Source organism: Aptenodytes forsteri, unplaced genomic scaffold, assembly GCF_000699145.1.
Source record: "Aptenodytes forsteri isolate BGI_AS27 unplaced genomic scaffold, ASM69914v1 Scaffold46, whole genome shotgun sequence".
Lineage (NCBI taxonomy): Eukaryota > Metazoa > Chordata > Aves > Sphenisciformes > Spheniscidae > Aptenodytes > Aptenodytes forsteri.
This window is the reverse complement of record NW_008794774.1, coordinates 5201416-5214164: the sequence shown is the minus strand read 5'-3', so window position 1 is coordinate 5214164 and position 12749 is coordinate 5201416.

Here is a 12749-nt window from a genome sequence, read left to right as displayed (position 1 = left end):
ATGTGTATTTTTTATGGTTTTCGTGCGATAAAATGGTGAAGTGCATCATTCATGGCAATGAACAAAGCAATGTCCTCAAAGCATCTGCCACTACTGCAGTGGAAATGAGTAACAGGACCTCACGTTACTGTATTCACTAGTATCAAATAAGGGATAGATGTCAGGGGAATCCTTGAGTTTCTTTAATCCACTAATATTTCTCAATAAGGAGAAGATAAACCATAATCAAATTGTGAACGAAATTGTGTCAGAAGACTCAAATCAGCAAGAGGGTAGGCAGGAAAGTTTGGGGCCAAATGTATGAGATTTATGGCAAGTAAACATAAAATTGATATTCAGCACCAGAGCAAAATGAGCCCAATGAACTCACTATGATCACATTTGACAGAAGTAGAGACCTTCATGACAAAAACACCCCAAATAACTGTAATTGTCATTTTCCCTAGCAATATAAACACCAAATAGGTTCAGCAAGTCTGAGTGAAGGTGTGCAGTCTGAAGTACCTGCACGAATAGCAGCACTTCAGCTGGGGCAGCAAAATTGCTCTGTCATTACAGTTGTGGGAATAAATTGAAGACCTTCCATAAGTCAACACCTTTGACTAATACAAAATTAATATAAAAGTTTGTTTTAAAATTACAGAAAAAAAAATTAAAAAGGACAATATACCATATACTTGCATGTTCCTTACCATAGCAGACTGATACCAGCTCTGTACCTTCCCCCCTTCAGGAGGAGAAATGTGAAGTTGATGAAAGACCATGATCACAAAAAAATGTTAGGTGCCTGAAGAATGAACAAATATTTGTCAGAATCTTTAACTTACATATTGACACGTAAAACCAGAAAGCTAAGATACTTTGTACAAATGAGGTCCCCGCCCAGCATCCTTTTCTGATCAACTTTTTTTTTTTATAAGGGTTTCATTATTATATGCCCTTGAAAATTCTGAGTCTGGGGAGCTGCAGACGGCATGCAATATTACTTAATAACACCTGAATTTTATATTAGTGTATTGATCTACCACATGTGCCATTTGTACAGCCTAGTGATTAGTTTAAAGCAAAAGCAGCCAGGATTTCTGTTCCAAATTCTGATGTTCACTTGCTAAGGGACATAAGGACAACTCCTTACTTATCTGTGATAGGGGTGAAATTAAAAGACTTACTCGACTCAACAGATTTCAAGCAGTCTAAAGGAGTGTGGCGATTATTGGGTGAAATCTTCAATACTTTCTAATCTTGGTAGATATTCAAATAGCTCCCAAAGCTATACTATTTGAGTGTCTACAATGCATAGATGCTATTTCATCTGTTCTGATAAGGAATTTATATGCAAGCCAATAGAAGAAGCAAACCTTAAAACAAAGCAAAAAAATAAATTCTACATAAAGAAATAATAGAAAAACACATGGAGAAATCCAAGCCAAATGAAAATTAACTTTAAATGTTTGCTCTCTGCAGTATATCGTGTTCACACAACCAATTAAAAGAAATGCCATCTCGTTTGGAAAATATCTATTGATTTCCCAGTTCATCAGATCAGCTTGATGTGTCCGGCAATGGCTCCTATGACATCATCAATATTTTTCTATTTAGAATAATGACTTATTTTATATGCCAAGAGCTATAAAAAAGGCTATATACATACATTTCTAAGGACATCAGCTTAAAAACCATCTCGATTTCCCCCCTTAACATACAATATTTTTTATCTACCTTTTAAAAAAAAAATTTGGATCTTGCCATGAGGTTCATTTATGGAACTCAGTAAATTTGTTTAGTTTATAAACCGACCTCTAAATCATGTATCCCCTATTAGATGCTGTCGCTTTGGCCTGCATTTGGGTCCAAATTACACACATTTTTCTTTTAGAGTATGCAGAACACATTTCAGAGAAATCATCCCAGCCCTGCTGACCCCCTCCCCTGAAAGGGAGGTGGTCCTTCTTTTGCAGCCTCCTGTATCTTTTAACCATCTGGATTCCAACTGCCACATATAATCTCTAAATCTTTGTACAGAGTCAAAAAGGCATCCATTTAGCTAGATGTTTATTCTGTTCAATTCACTCATGTATGTTTTTTAAGCTATACTTACAGCTGACTCTCAGCCCAGTTTCCAGCGATGGAAAGGAATATTTATATGCCCTGGACATAGAAGCACCCTTAATCAGAACTCCCCATAGGGCCAATTGGCATAGAAAAAAATCAAGCAAGATCTGAGCCAGGAACCAGCAATGAGACAGTTTTGACATCTAACCCCATGTAATTCTTTCTTCTAAGATTCTCACTCTGGGAATGGGGGAGGCAGAATAAATTCCTCATCTTTCCCACTCCTTTCCAGCCTACCCAACACAGTGTGCACCCAAGCTCCACTGGGACACCATTTCACTGTGGCCCAGGATGCAGGGCCGTTTAGAGAGCTTGGAAACTTCCTTGCAGCTGGCAGTGCAGCAAAATGGGGTGGTATTGCTACTTTTGAATATTCCTGGTTTGCTCTACTTTTATACAATTCAGCATGTTTCAAAGGACGTGGCCCATGGGACCCTGTGCTAAGCAGGCTAAAGCAGAGTGTTTCTACCCTTGCATTAGGGTTGAGTGACACAGAACTAGCTCTTTGCTACCGGCAATGCCATCACCTGCTCAAACTCTGAATTGGGGCCGATCACAGCACTTTGAATAAACAAAACAAAACACATGGCCCCAAACCCACTAATTTATCGTACCACTTCAGTAGTTCCTGGAATGTGGTTTGCTGACCTCTGGTGGTTATCAAAGCTGTGAGAGATGGTTTGCCAGTGAGACGTGAAAAGTTAAAAAGGAAAATTTATGAACTCCTAAAGCATGTGCAGCCATGGTGTTAGACAGTGGGAAAAGCTGAAGATTTAAATCCGAAAGTTCAGGAGCTACTGTCCTATGCTGCAGGCAGATTAAAGTGCAACACTTACTCCTGCATCGCTTTAGCTTGGTATCATTTTACCCAGCAAAAAGACCTGAAGTAAATGAAGAAGTAGAGCAGCAGCTTCTGTGTCACATGTGCTCTCACCTAGGATGTTTCCTTTACTCTTCCTGCCTGCGTGGCTCATCACTCCCACTGCTTACATGGCCCCATGTCCTCAGACAAAGGCTCTGATGTTCTCTGCGGCTGGGCTCGAGGGGACACCTGTAAGGGCAGGTGCTGAAAGCCATTGAGGCAGGAAGAGCAGAGACAAGCCATGTCTTTCTCAGGCTTACAGACAGTCTGCCCCAGGAAAACTCTAGGTTAGGCTTAGTGTTATCTCTTCTGTTTTGGGCCTAAACCCCTGGTTTGAACTTATCTTTGAAAGCAGGTCTAAGGTGAAACTGAGTCAGTGGCAGCGTGCGCAAGATCTGGGGAGGGCCAAACCCCCAGACCTGCATTCAGCCAGTGGAGACGCACTGCTTCCCCCACTGTCCCTGATCGTCCTCCCCACCACACACTGCCCAGCAAGTCAGAGAGCAGCCCAGGTTTGCATTAAATTTATCCTCTAAGAAAAAAAAAAGGCAAGCCCTCCATCTCAGACATTATTAAAGTCTGCTATGAGTCATGTTTGTCCTTGGTTATATTCCTTCCAAGGAAGTGTTTTCCTCTGCCCATGGAAATGTACGCTAAATTTAAACACAGCTTTCTCAGTGACATTTGACCAGTTTAATGACTATACCATCTTCAAGGACACTTTCTGTTGTTATGTATTGAATCCACATTGTTCCTATTTGCCTTTTTCTGACAGAATAGTGGCTAAAACAGACTGTAGTCTATTTGAGTCTGAAATAATTTCTGGTTATATGACTGCCTGAAATTTTCCATTTAATAAGTGACAAACATTCTTTCCTTTTGCTTGTTACCAGTCAACATGCATTACTCTGTTCAACACTGTACTGTCTTATCTATTTTTCTAGCTTTGTCACTGATCCCCCAAGCTTCCTAACTGCTAGCACTGGTCCTCATGATTTGTTGAAATTACATTTAATTAATTGATAGAGACAATACCAAAAAGGATTCAAATGAGTATCCTTTTAAGATCAATCTGCTGTGAAAAATTTGCTCCAAATGGCTTTTCCTAGCCCAGTCCTGACTTAGTTAGGAGGGATAGACTTCTGTGTTAGAAAATAAAGTAACAGATGGTCAGGAGCACGTCTGGTTAGGACACTTCTGGAAAATCAAAAACCACATCCACACTAACCATGCTACAAATGAGATTAAACACAGGTTATGTTAAAGCAGTGTAAAAACATTGTGTGAATATGGCTTTAAGGTGAGTGCTCTGACTTCTTTTAAACTATTCTTTTAGACTGAGTTTGTAAAGAATCAATAGAATACCACCCTTAGAGATGACTCTCGAGACAAATGATCATCGCAAACAGTTAGTTCTCAATTCTCTTGTGTAAGCAGGTGTAGGCTGGCATTTTCGATATCTCCTTGGTGAGACAATAGTTCATTTCTTTATAAGGGCTAAAATTTGTCCTCTGATATGTGTGAATTGCTCCCATTGAAGTAAATGAAAATGTCAATTAATTATTTAGCTTAGTTACAGGGGTATAACTAGAGCAGTAATGAGAAGAAATTAAAAGAAGAAAAATTTAGATTGACTATCAGAAGAAAATCCCAGGCAGTGAGACTATTTATAGCACTGGAGCACATGTGTGATTTTAAACATGTGATAGATACTGCTTTTTTTCTTAAGGTTGCATACATGTATATTTCAGTTCTTGAACTGGATCTGGACTATACTTTGCCCATCATCATAACATTAGACAGTGGAATAATTTCTCAAGGGAAAAGAACACTTGGGAACATTTAAATTAGATTGAGAAACATCAGGAAATATAGCACAGAAATCAATTCCACATTAACAGGAAGATATAGTGGTTGATCTTTATCATCTCTGCATTCCACATAGTGTTTATAATTTGGATCTTATAGCTTATTTCCAACTGCAGGATATGGAGGTCTGGGGAGGGGAAAGAAGGCATTTGTAGTTAACTTCATTACCCATGTAGACCAGATATATGCCACCAGGTAGATAAACATTCCTGCTCCTTACCACAACCAGTAATCTCCTATATGGAAAGTGCCCGGAGCCTTCAGAACATGGTTTGCCACGTCTTTCCAGCAACAAGAACAAGTAGATTGATCAAGCCAAGACAGTCTTATTGTACGACCTGGAGTATCCTTCACACGCAGGATAGACAGTGCCTACACCCACTGTTGGCAAAGTCTGATATTGAATGAAGGTGGTTTTGTGTATTTCCATGCTGTGTCCGTGGACGAAGGTAAGCATTGCCCTTCCTATCAAAGACAGCCGAAGTGAGCCTGCTGATCATTTGGATCATCCTATGATATTTAAATCAGTGGCAAGGCACACAGACAAATAGTGCAGTGATCCCACTGCTGTGTAATCTAACTCCACAAATTTTGCAATCTGCTTCCTTGAGATAGGAAAACTGCGCACTCCACTTGTGCAGCCTGGGAAACTAGAATACCATTCTAAAAAGTGCTTCTGCTAACCTTATTTTCAACAGAAAATCTGTACATCTTCTTCACCATAGAGTAAAACATCAAATCATATGTCCTTAGTATAAGGAAGGTGAAAATCACAGATGCAGAGGGTAATACGTGAACTGTACAGTGCTCAAAACTGTTCTGCAAATGCACTGGCACATGCATATTCTAAACCATGGCGGCAGAAATGATGGCAAAGCCTTTATGTTTTCTGATAATACAGCTTTTTGAAGCACTGCTAGCGGACTCTCTCTCTCTACATCATGTCACACAGGACAAGGAATGGGACAGGGCCTCTGTGCTTCTCAATTCATAGACATGCCATACAATACAACAACCCAGCTTTATAAAGGCATGCTGAATGAGGCTCTGTGCCTGCAAGGGAAATTTAATTGGATTTCTTTATAGGTTGCAACAATCCAATGAAAAATTATGTAAGAATAGCATGATTCAATTTCAGTATGCACTTGAATAATAATATTTTTTAAAAGAGAGAATTCTTCATGCACACACAGAAAAAAAAAGGGTAAATATGAAAACAACCTGAACCAGCAGTTTTTAACCCAAATAGACTGCATGGCCCAACTTTATTCATAACAGTGCAGACATTGTGTGTATCATTGTCCCAAGTTAGGATATAAATGCACAAATTATAAGCCATTTGATGTGAATATATAAGCTTTCACAGCTTCTGGGTTTGGCTTTTTGGAAGAATAAGGGTGTCTTTCATTCTGTCCCCATACTCTGAATCAAAGTGACTGAGAAAAGAAAAGAAAAAAAGAAAAGATTGCTTCATCCAGATATCAGATCCACCTCAATGAATAATGATGAGTTCAAGCATTACAGGTTTGAGTTGCTTCAGTGTAACTTAAATATTTCTGTGCTTTTCTTTATATTTTACATACATTTTCATGTTGACTAGTAGCCAAATGAAACCCGACAATCTTTGGGTTTCTTAAGGATACATGCAAGGTGCTTGTAAGTGTGTGCGTGTGTGTCTGTTTGTGTAGATATATAGCATACATGCCCAACAATTGTACCTAAATACTAGGTAAAAAGTGGCACCTAACTTGACCGCTGCCTGTTGATTTCTGTTACATCCAAATACAGCAAATTATTAACCCTATGGTAACTTCAAATAAAGCTGTAAGGATAGCTTTTGTTGTATTTAATGTGAAAATGAAGAATATGACTCAAGCTATAATCCTAGTGTTACTTAATTTTGCATTAATTTTTAACCTGTTTGTCTTATGTTCTTGACTTTCAGTGCACCACAAAGTTTTGGACTGAAATGTAAAAGTACTTTGTAGCATTTTCAGTGACTTTAGCATACAAGGAGGGGACAAATGAGACTTACGGCTCCAGAAAAAGAGCAGAAGGAAGTTTGAAACTGTAAAATAAACATGTTAGTTTTATGCTTCCGCTAAAATTATCAACAATCAAAATGAGTTCAATATTGATATTAAAGATTTATCTTTAGTTTTTAAAAATAAGGCTTTCATACATGACTGAGCTCTTGTTTTAGAAATTACAGTTCAAAAGCTAATGACTTTGAAATGTTATATACCATGTGAACAATTGCGCAGCAAAAGGTAAATTTTGTGATCAAGTGCATAACATTGACTTGCAAAATGCACAGACCAGTCAGTATTACAGCAGATCCATCTACGCTGTAGCTAACTCTCTTATTAACATTCTTTATTTTAACATTTCTCCTACTAAGTTTTTTTTTAAACATAACGTTCTTATCCAGAGGTTCTTAGTATGTGACGTGCTTTAGATCAGTACCAGGATAGTTTATTGTCTTGTTGATACTTGAAGAAGGGTTTCCTCAGTCAGCCTGCCCCCACCTTCTCAAGTACAGAGGCTGTCTTGAGGCTGACAAATTCCTCTAGTGTGTTTTGACTGCAGATCTGAGGGTTCAAGTCCCAGAGGTGCCTAAAACTGGCCTCATACATTTGACCTTTTCCCCAAATAATATTCAATTTTATGCCCCTTCTGAGCCCCCACTTTGGAGAAACTATATGAAAATTAATATTCCTAAAAGAGTTGAGGTTTCAGAAAAAAAAAGCGAGACAGAGTCACAGACCAAGTGGGTTACACCAACCCACCGTCCAAGCAGCTGAAAGGCTTCCAGTCTGGTGGCTCAGCTGGTGAACCCAACATGGACCTGCTATGGGTCATTTGCATTTGGCACTAAGCAGGTCCTTGAAAATGAAAAAAAAAAGGTCTGTTGTTACAAATTCCTGCTGTCAAAAGGGGAATTTCTTAATTATTTTGGTGGGAAATCTAACCTGAGTACAATATAGACTCAAGAAGGGGCTCAGATTGTTTCCTCAAAGAAAATAAGTGACATGTACTCACTCTCTGTTAGTGGAGAGGAAAGGGGGTGAAGAAGAGAAGACTTTGCAGATTTGGCAAGAGAGGGAATGGCTATGTGTGGATGAAAAGGGAGGAGGAAAGAAGGAGGAGCAGGGGTTGGGGGAAACGATATTGATTAATGGGAGTGGGAGTAACAGGATCACTGTGAGGAATGACACAGGGAAGGGTGACGAAGGATGAGTGCTGGGGGATTAGGGACTAGAGCAGCTGCTGGTGCAGAGGTATGTGCAGGATGTAAAAAAAAGGAGACACTGATTCATGCAACAGGTAGCAGACCTTCTTCTCCTGTCCCCTGCCTCCGCTGAATCAGGGAACATTTTCCCACACAGACTACTCTTGGGAAGCCCTGGTCATCTAGAAAGAAATCCTCTGAGACCACAGTTTCACAGTACAGGGGTTTTGGCAGAAATGCCAACTTAATACATTCCTGCTGTTCCCTGTCATTGGCCACTTTTCCTGCAATTTTTAACACCCCTGATGCTTTTGGGACCATATTCTATAGTGTGTCACAGGGCTGACCCAGGATTAAAGAGAGCCCTGCAAAGCAAAGGTTTACTCTTAGCCTGGATCCATTCACCAATGTTTCCTTAATCTAAAATGATGGCCTTCGTCCCTGTGTGAGGTGACACCTGGGGATACCTTGTCCCTCCTCATGAAAAGAGCTACACAGGAGGCATGTATTATGTGCACAGGGACCAGCGTGAGGCCAACATCAGAGAGCAGCTGCACTCCATGCATGTCACAGGCTCTCAGCCTTGCTAGAGAGAAGGCAATGAGGGCCGGAGGACACACTCTGGCATGAATAAAGCAGTTCTCACTTCTCCGAGGTGTTCCCTGATGGGGTTCCCATTCACCCAAGAAATTCAGACCAGGATGGACAAGTATCTTCACACCTCTCTGTACACCCTTTTCTATGTAAAACATATGTCTTCCAACTGCTTTAAAATTCACTGGCATCCTTGAATTCCCTTTACATTTGACATGCTGTATGGTTCATGGTGTTTTGGTGTCTTGTTGGGGAATCAAGATTTCAGGTCACCAGCAGTTCCTGATATGCCCATACCTCAAGACTATCTTTTGTTGACAGGAGAAGGTGGGATATACTCAGGGAATAAAATCCTGGCTGTATCAGAAAACAGAGGTTCTCAGTTACTCAGGTGCTCATGTAGTACATGGCAACCACTGCCCAAGTGAGAGATACTGAGGTGTAATATTTAACAAATATGGAGGGATGAGGTGGTCTGAGCACTTCTTGTTCCTGGGATCAGTACTGCTGTTTGGAGAAATCCGTGACCAGAGCTTGTTTTTCAGTTTGTATCTATAGGTAAAAGTTTTGGGGGATAGGTTTGAGTGTAATTTATACTTGGTGGAAAATAACCAAAGCTAAATAGCCATGATTAAAGATCACACCCTTCTTTGAGCTGCACTGTAACAGCCAGCCATATGTCAATGATTGAACGTGGAAGAGAGGTTACCTGAAGAGTGCTGGATCTTAGAGCGGGGTCTGGCCATGGCATGTGAGGGAGTCCAGGTGGGAGAGCATTGCAGGGGGTGGAGCAGGGCCTGTTTCTGTGTGAAGTTGGGGTATGCTCTTAAGATGTGTGTGATCCTCCATCCACATACCATGGATGCCACACCAGCAAGCTCTAGACATGCATCAGCCATCTTTCATGTGGTCAACATCACTGTAACCACTTCTACATTTTTTGCATGCCTATGATTTCTCACTTCAGCCTATTTTGAAACTTCACTCTACAGATATTTAGCTTCCTGTTATGTGAGGGAAGAAGGTTAAGTTTTAACAGTACTCCACTAACACACCAGAGTAATTTTACATTCTCCAATATTCTCAAGCATTCTCCTAGGGAAAGTTCTGCAAATTTGGGGATTTTCTGTTGTTGCTCTTTTTCTGTTTCTAGAATTTAAATCCTATTCTAAAAAATGCTTACATATTTACACATTTACACATTTTCTCCTATACATTTTGAATACTGTAGTTTCCTGTAATACATGTGTATAACAGAACATTCTTGAGAAAATTGTTCTGGTCTGGAAAACTCAGCTAAGTGTCTTTTTCTTTCTCCTAGGTGCAGAATAAGTTATTGAAATAGAAGGAGGTAAAGGACAGTTAGTCTTTAAAGCTTGATACTGCCCCACAGATGTGGATGAAAATTTTGCCATGGAAATTCATGAGTCAACACTGGGCCTTATGAAGTTCAGAGCTTTCTAGCTTTAAAGTCTAAGGGCTTTTGGTTTTTATTTCTTATTGCTTTTTATTTAGAAAATGGTGGACAAAGTCAAGTTCTTTCCTGATCTAATTCTGTCTTCAGGAACATTTATCTGCAAGCAGGGATCTCTGATGATATTAACATCCATCTCCCCCAACCTTCCATCCACAGTATCACTCTCAAAGTTGCTGTTTGTTACAAAGCACGCATGTTATCCTATTAACGTCAAAGAATAATTCACTTAAGCCCTTTCCCTTTGTTAGGAATGTAGAATATGGGTTTCCATTTGTCTTTGTTTGGCATGGCAGCCACAATCTGATTGGAGGGTAGATGTGTAGGTTGACAATATAATTTTTTTCTGTATAAATATTGTCATGAAAGCAAAGCGTGCAAGAGCAATAGTCTGTGTCTGATGACTGGACAGATCTAGCTTGTACAAATCAAGCATTTAGAAATTAATTACACTTGAGAAAGATTTCTTCAACATCCCAACTTAAAAGCAGACTCATACTATTGAAACTGTATTCCTCTTTGTATTATTTTGATAGCATAGACTTTGCTATGCTAGTTAGCATTGCATCAATCTTTCCAGTGTAGCTAATCCTCATTCTTTAGATGTTTAAGACTAAGATGTGTTAATTCAGAGTGAACTCAAACTGAATGGACAAATAAAATAAACCAAACAAAAGCCCCCATGAAGTTCTTTGACATTGCTTGCAATGTATGTAACAACAGAAACAAACAACAAACTGCCTTACAGATACCTTTTTGTCTACTTAAACAACTGTTCTATGTTATACAATACAATTTTGAAGATACAGATTGTTCCTGTGTATTTAGAAATTTAGACCACAGAACCTTCACCCAGCAGCCATTTCTTTTTCTCTGTCAAAATATTAGTGTAGCTGATTTTATGTTAGGCAAATATACTTCACCTGACACATACTTTAGCCAGAACTGGTGATTAAAGACTAACAAGCTTTTTTTCTTTCTTGTCAACACAGATGTCTTCCTTGGGCAATTGCTTTCTCTTCCTTGACACCCTTCCTCTTTGTTTCAATAACAGAGGAAAAGAAGTAGAATGTGAGTAAGTTGGAGGAAAAGTGCTGAAAATTTCCAGCCCTTCCATTTCAGCAGCTCCACTGGATGAAAAATGTCAGGGGTAGGAGTGGGAAGGCCAGGTGGACCATCAGCTCCTGCAGGAGATGAAAGTGCACACCCAAGCAGAGGTCAGACCGTGCTCCCAGGCCAGGGTGTTTTGGGCAAACTTCAAAGACTTTGAGTAGTTCCCCCCTAGACTCTGCTCAGTGTTCAAGTCAGGGAAAGCTGAACCAAAGCAAACAGACAAGCCTATGACTTCAAGGAGAAAGCTAGTAGAGACATGTTTCTTACACATCACTGTAAGGATGTCCAATACTAGTAGCATCAAAAGCAACTGCAACAAATCCTAAGATAGATGGAACATCTTGTGAAATTTATTCAGATTAAGCATGTAGGCTATAATATATGAATAATTTTAGCAGTGTTAAATTGTCTCTGAGGCCGACTGACATCCATAGTACTGAACTCTCCTAACCTCCAAGACAGAATGGGTCAGCTTGTGCTAGCTCCTGAGGCCTCTCTGGTAACCACCTGAGAGAGCAATGGTTGCCATGGACCAGGGACCACATTGAAATAGTGAAACACTATTTCACTGCCTTGAAGTGTTTCCTAGCGCTGTTAGTTAAATAATGAAGAGTCGCTAATAAAATCCACACATCAGGGTTAGATAAGCCCATGTCCCTCAGACCTGCCTGTTCAAATGACAGTAATTCTGGTATTGTCTCCTGTATAATCTACTTGGCAGTAGTTTGTTTCTCCTTTAAAGGTAAGGGAAGTAGGCAGAGCAAGAGACACCCTTGGCTTAACTGTGAGCTTCTGAGACTGCTCAAAACCAAAAGAGAACCACACCAGAGATGGAAAAGCGGAGTAACACCCATTGAGAACTACAAGGGCATTGCCAGGGTGTGCAGAGGTGCAGCTAGAAAAGCAAAAGCTCAGCTCAAATTGAAATTGGCCAGAGATGTCAAAAACTACAAGAAAGGGTTCTTCAAGTACGTAAACAACAAACAGAAGCAGAAGGAAAATATTGGCCCACTGTTAAACAGGAGGGGTGAATTAGTCACCAACAACGCTGAAAAGGCAGAGGTTCTCAACACTTCCTTCACCTCTGTCATTACCAGCTCTGTTGGGCCCCAGGTCTTGGGAGCAAAAATCCAGGTTCATGCAAACACAGACCCAATGTCAGAGAAGGAAGAGTTGGTGCATGAACTATTACAGGAGCTTGACCCCTACAAATCGATGGGCCCTGACAATATCCACCCGAGGGTGTTAAAACAGTTGGCTGACATCATTGCGGGGCCACTCTCCATAATCTTTGAGAAGTTGTGGAGATCAGGGGACATCGCAGGAGACTGGAAGAAGGCTAGTGTCACCCCCATCTACAAGAAGGGCTTAAAGGAGGATCCAGGAAATTATAGGCCCATCAGTCTTACTTCAGTCCCTGGGAAAGTTATGGAACGAATCCTCCTGGGGGCTATCACAAGTCAAATGAAGCATGTGATTGGGAAAAGCCAGCA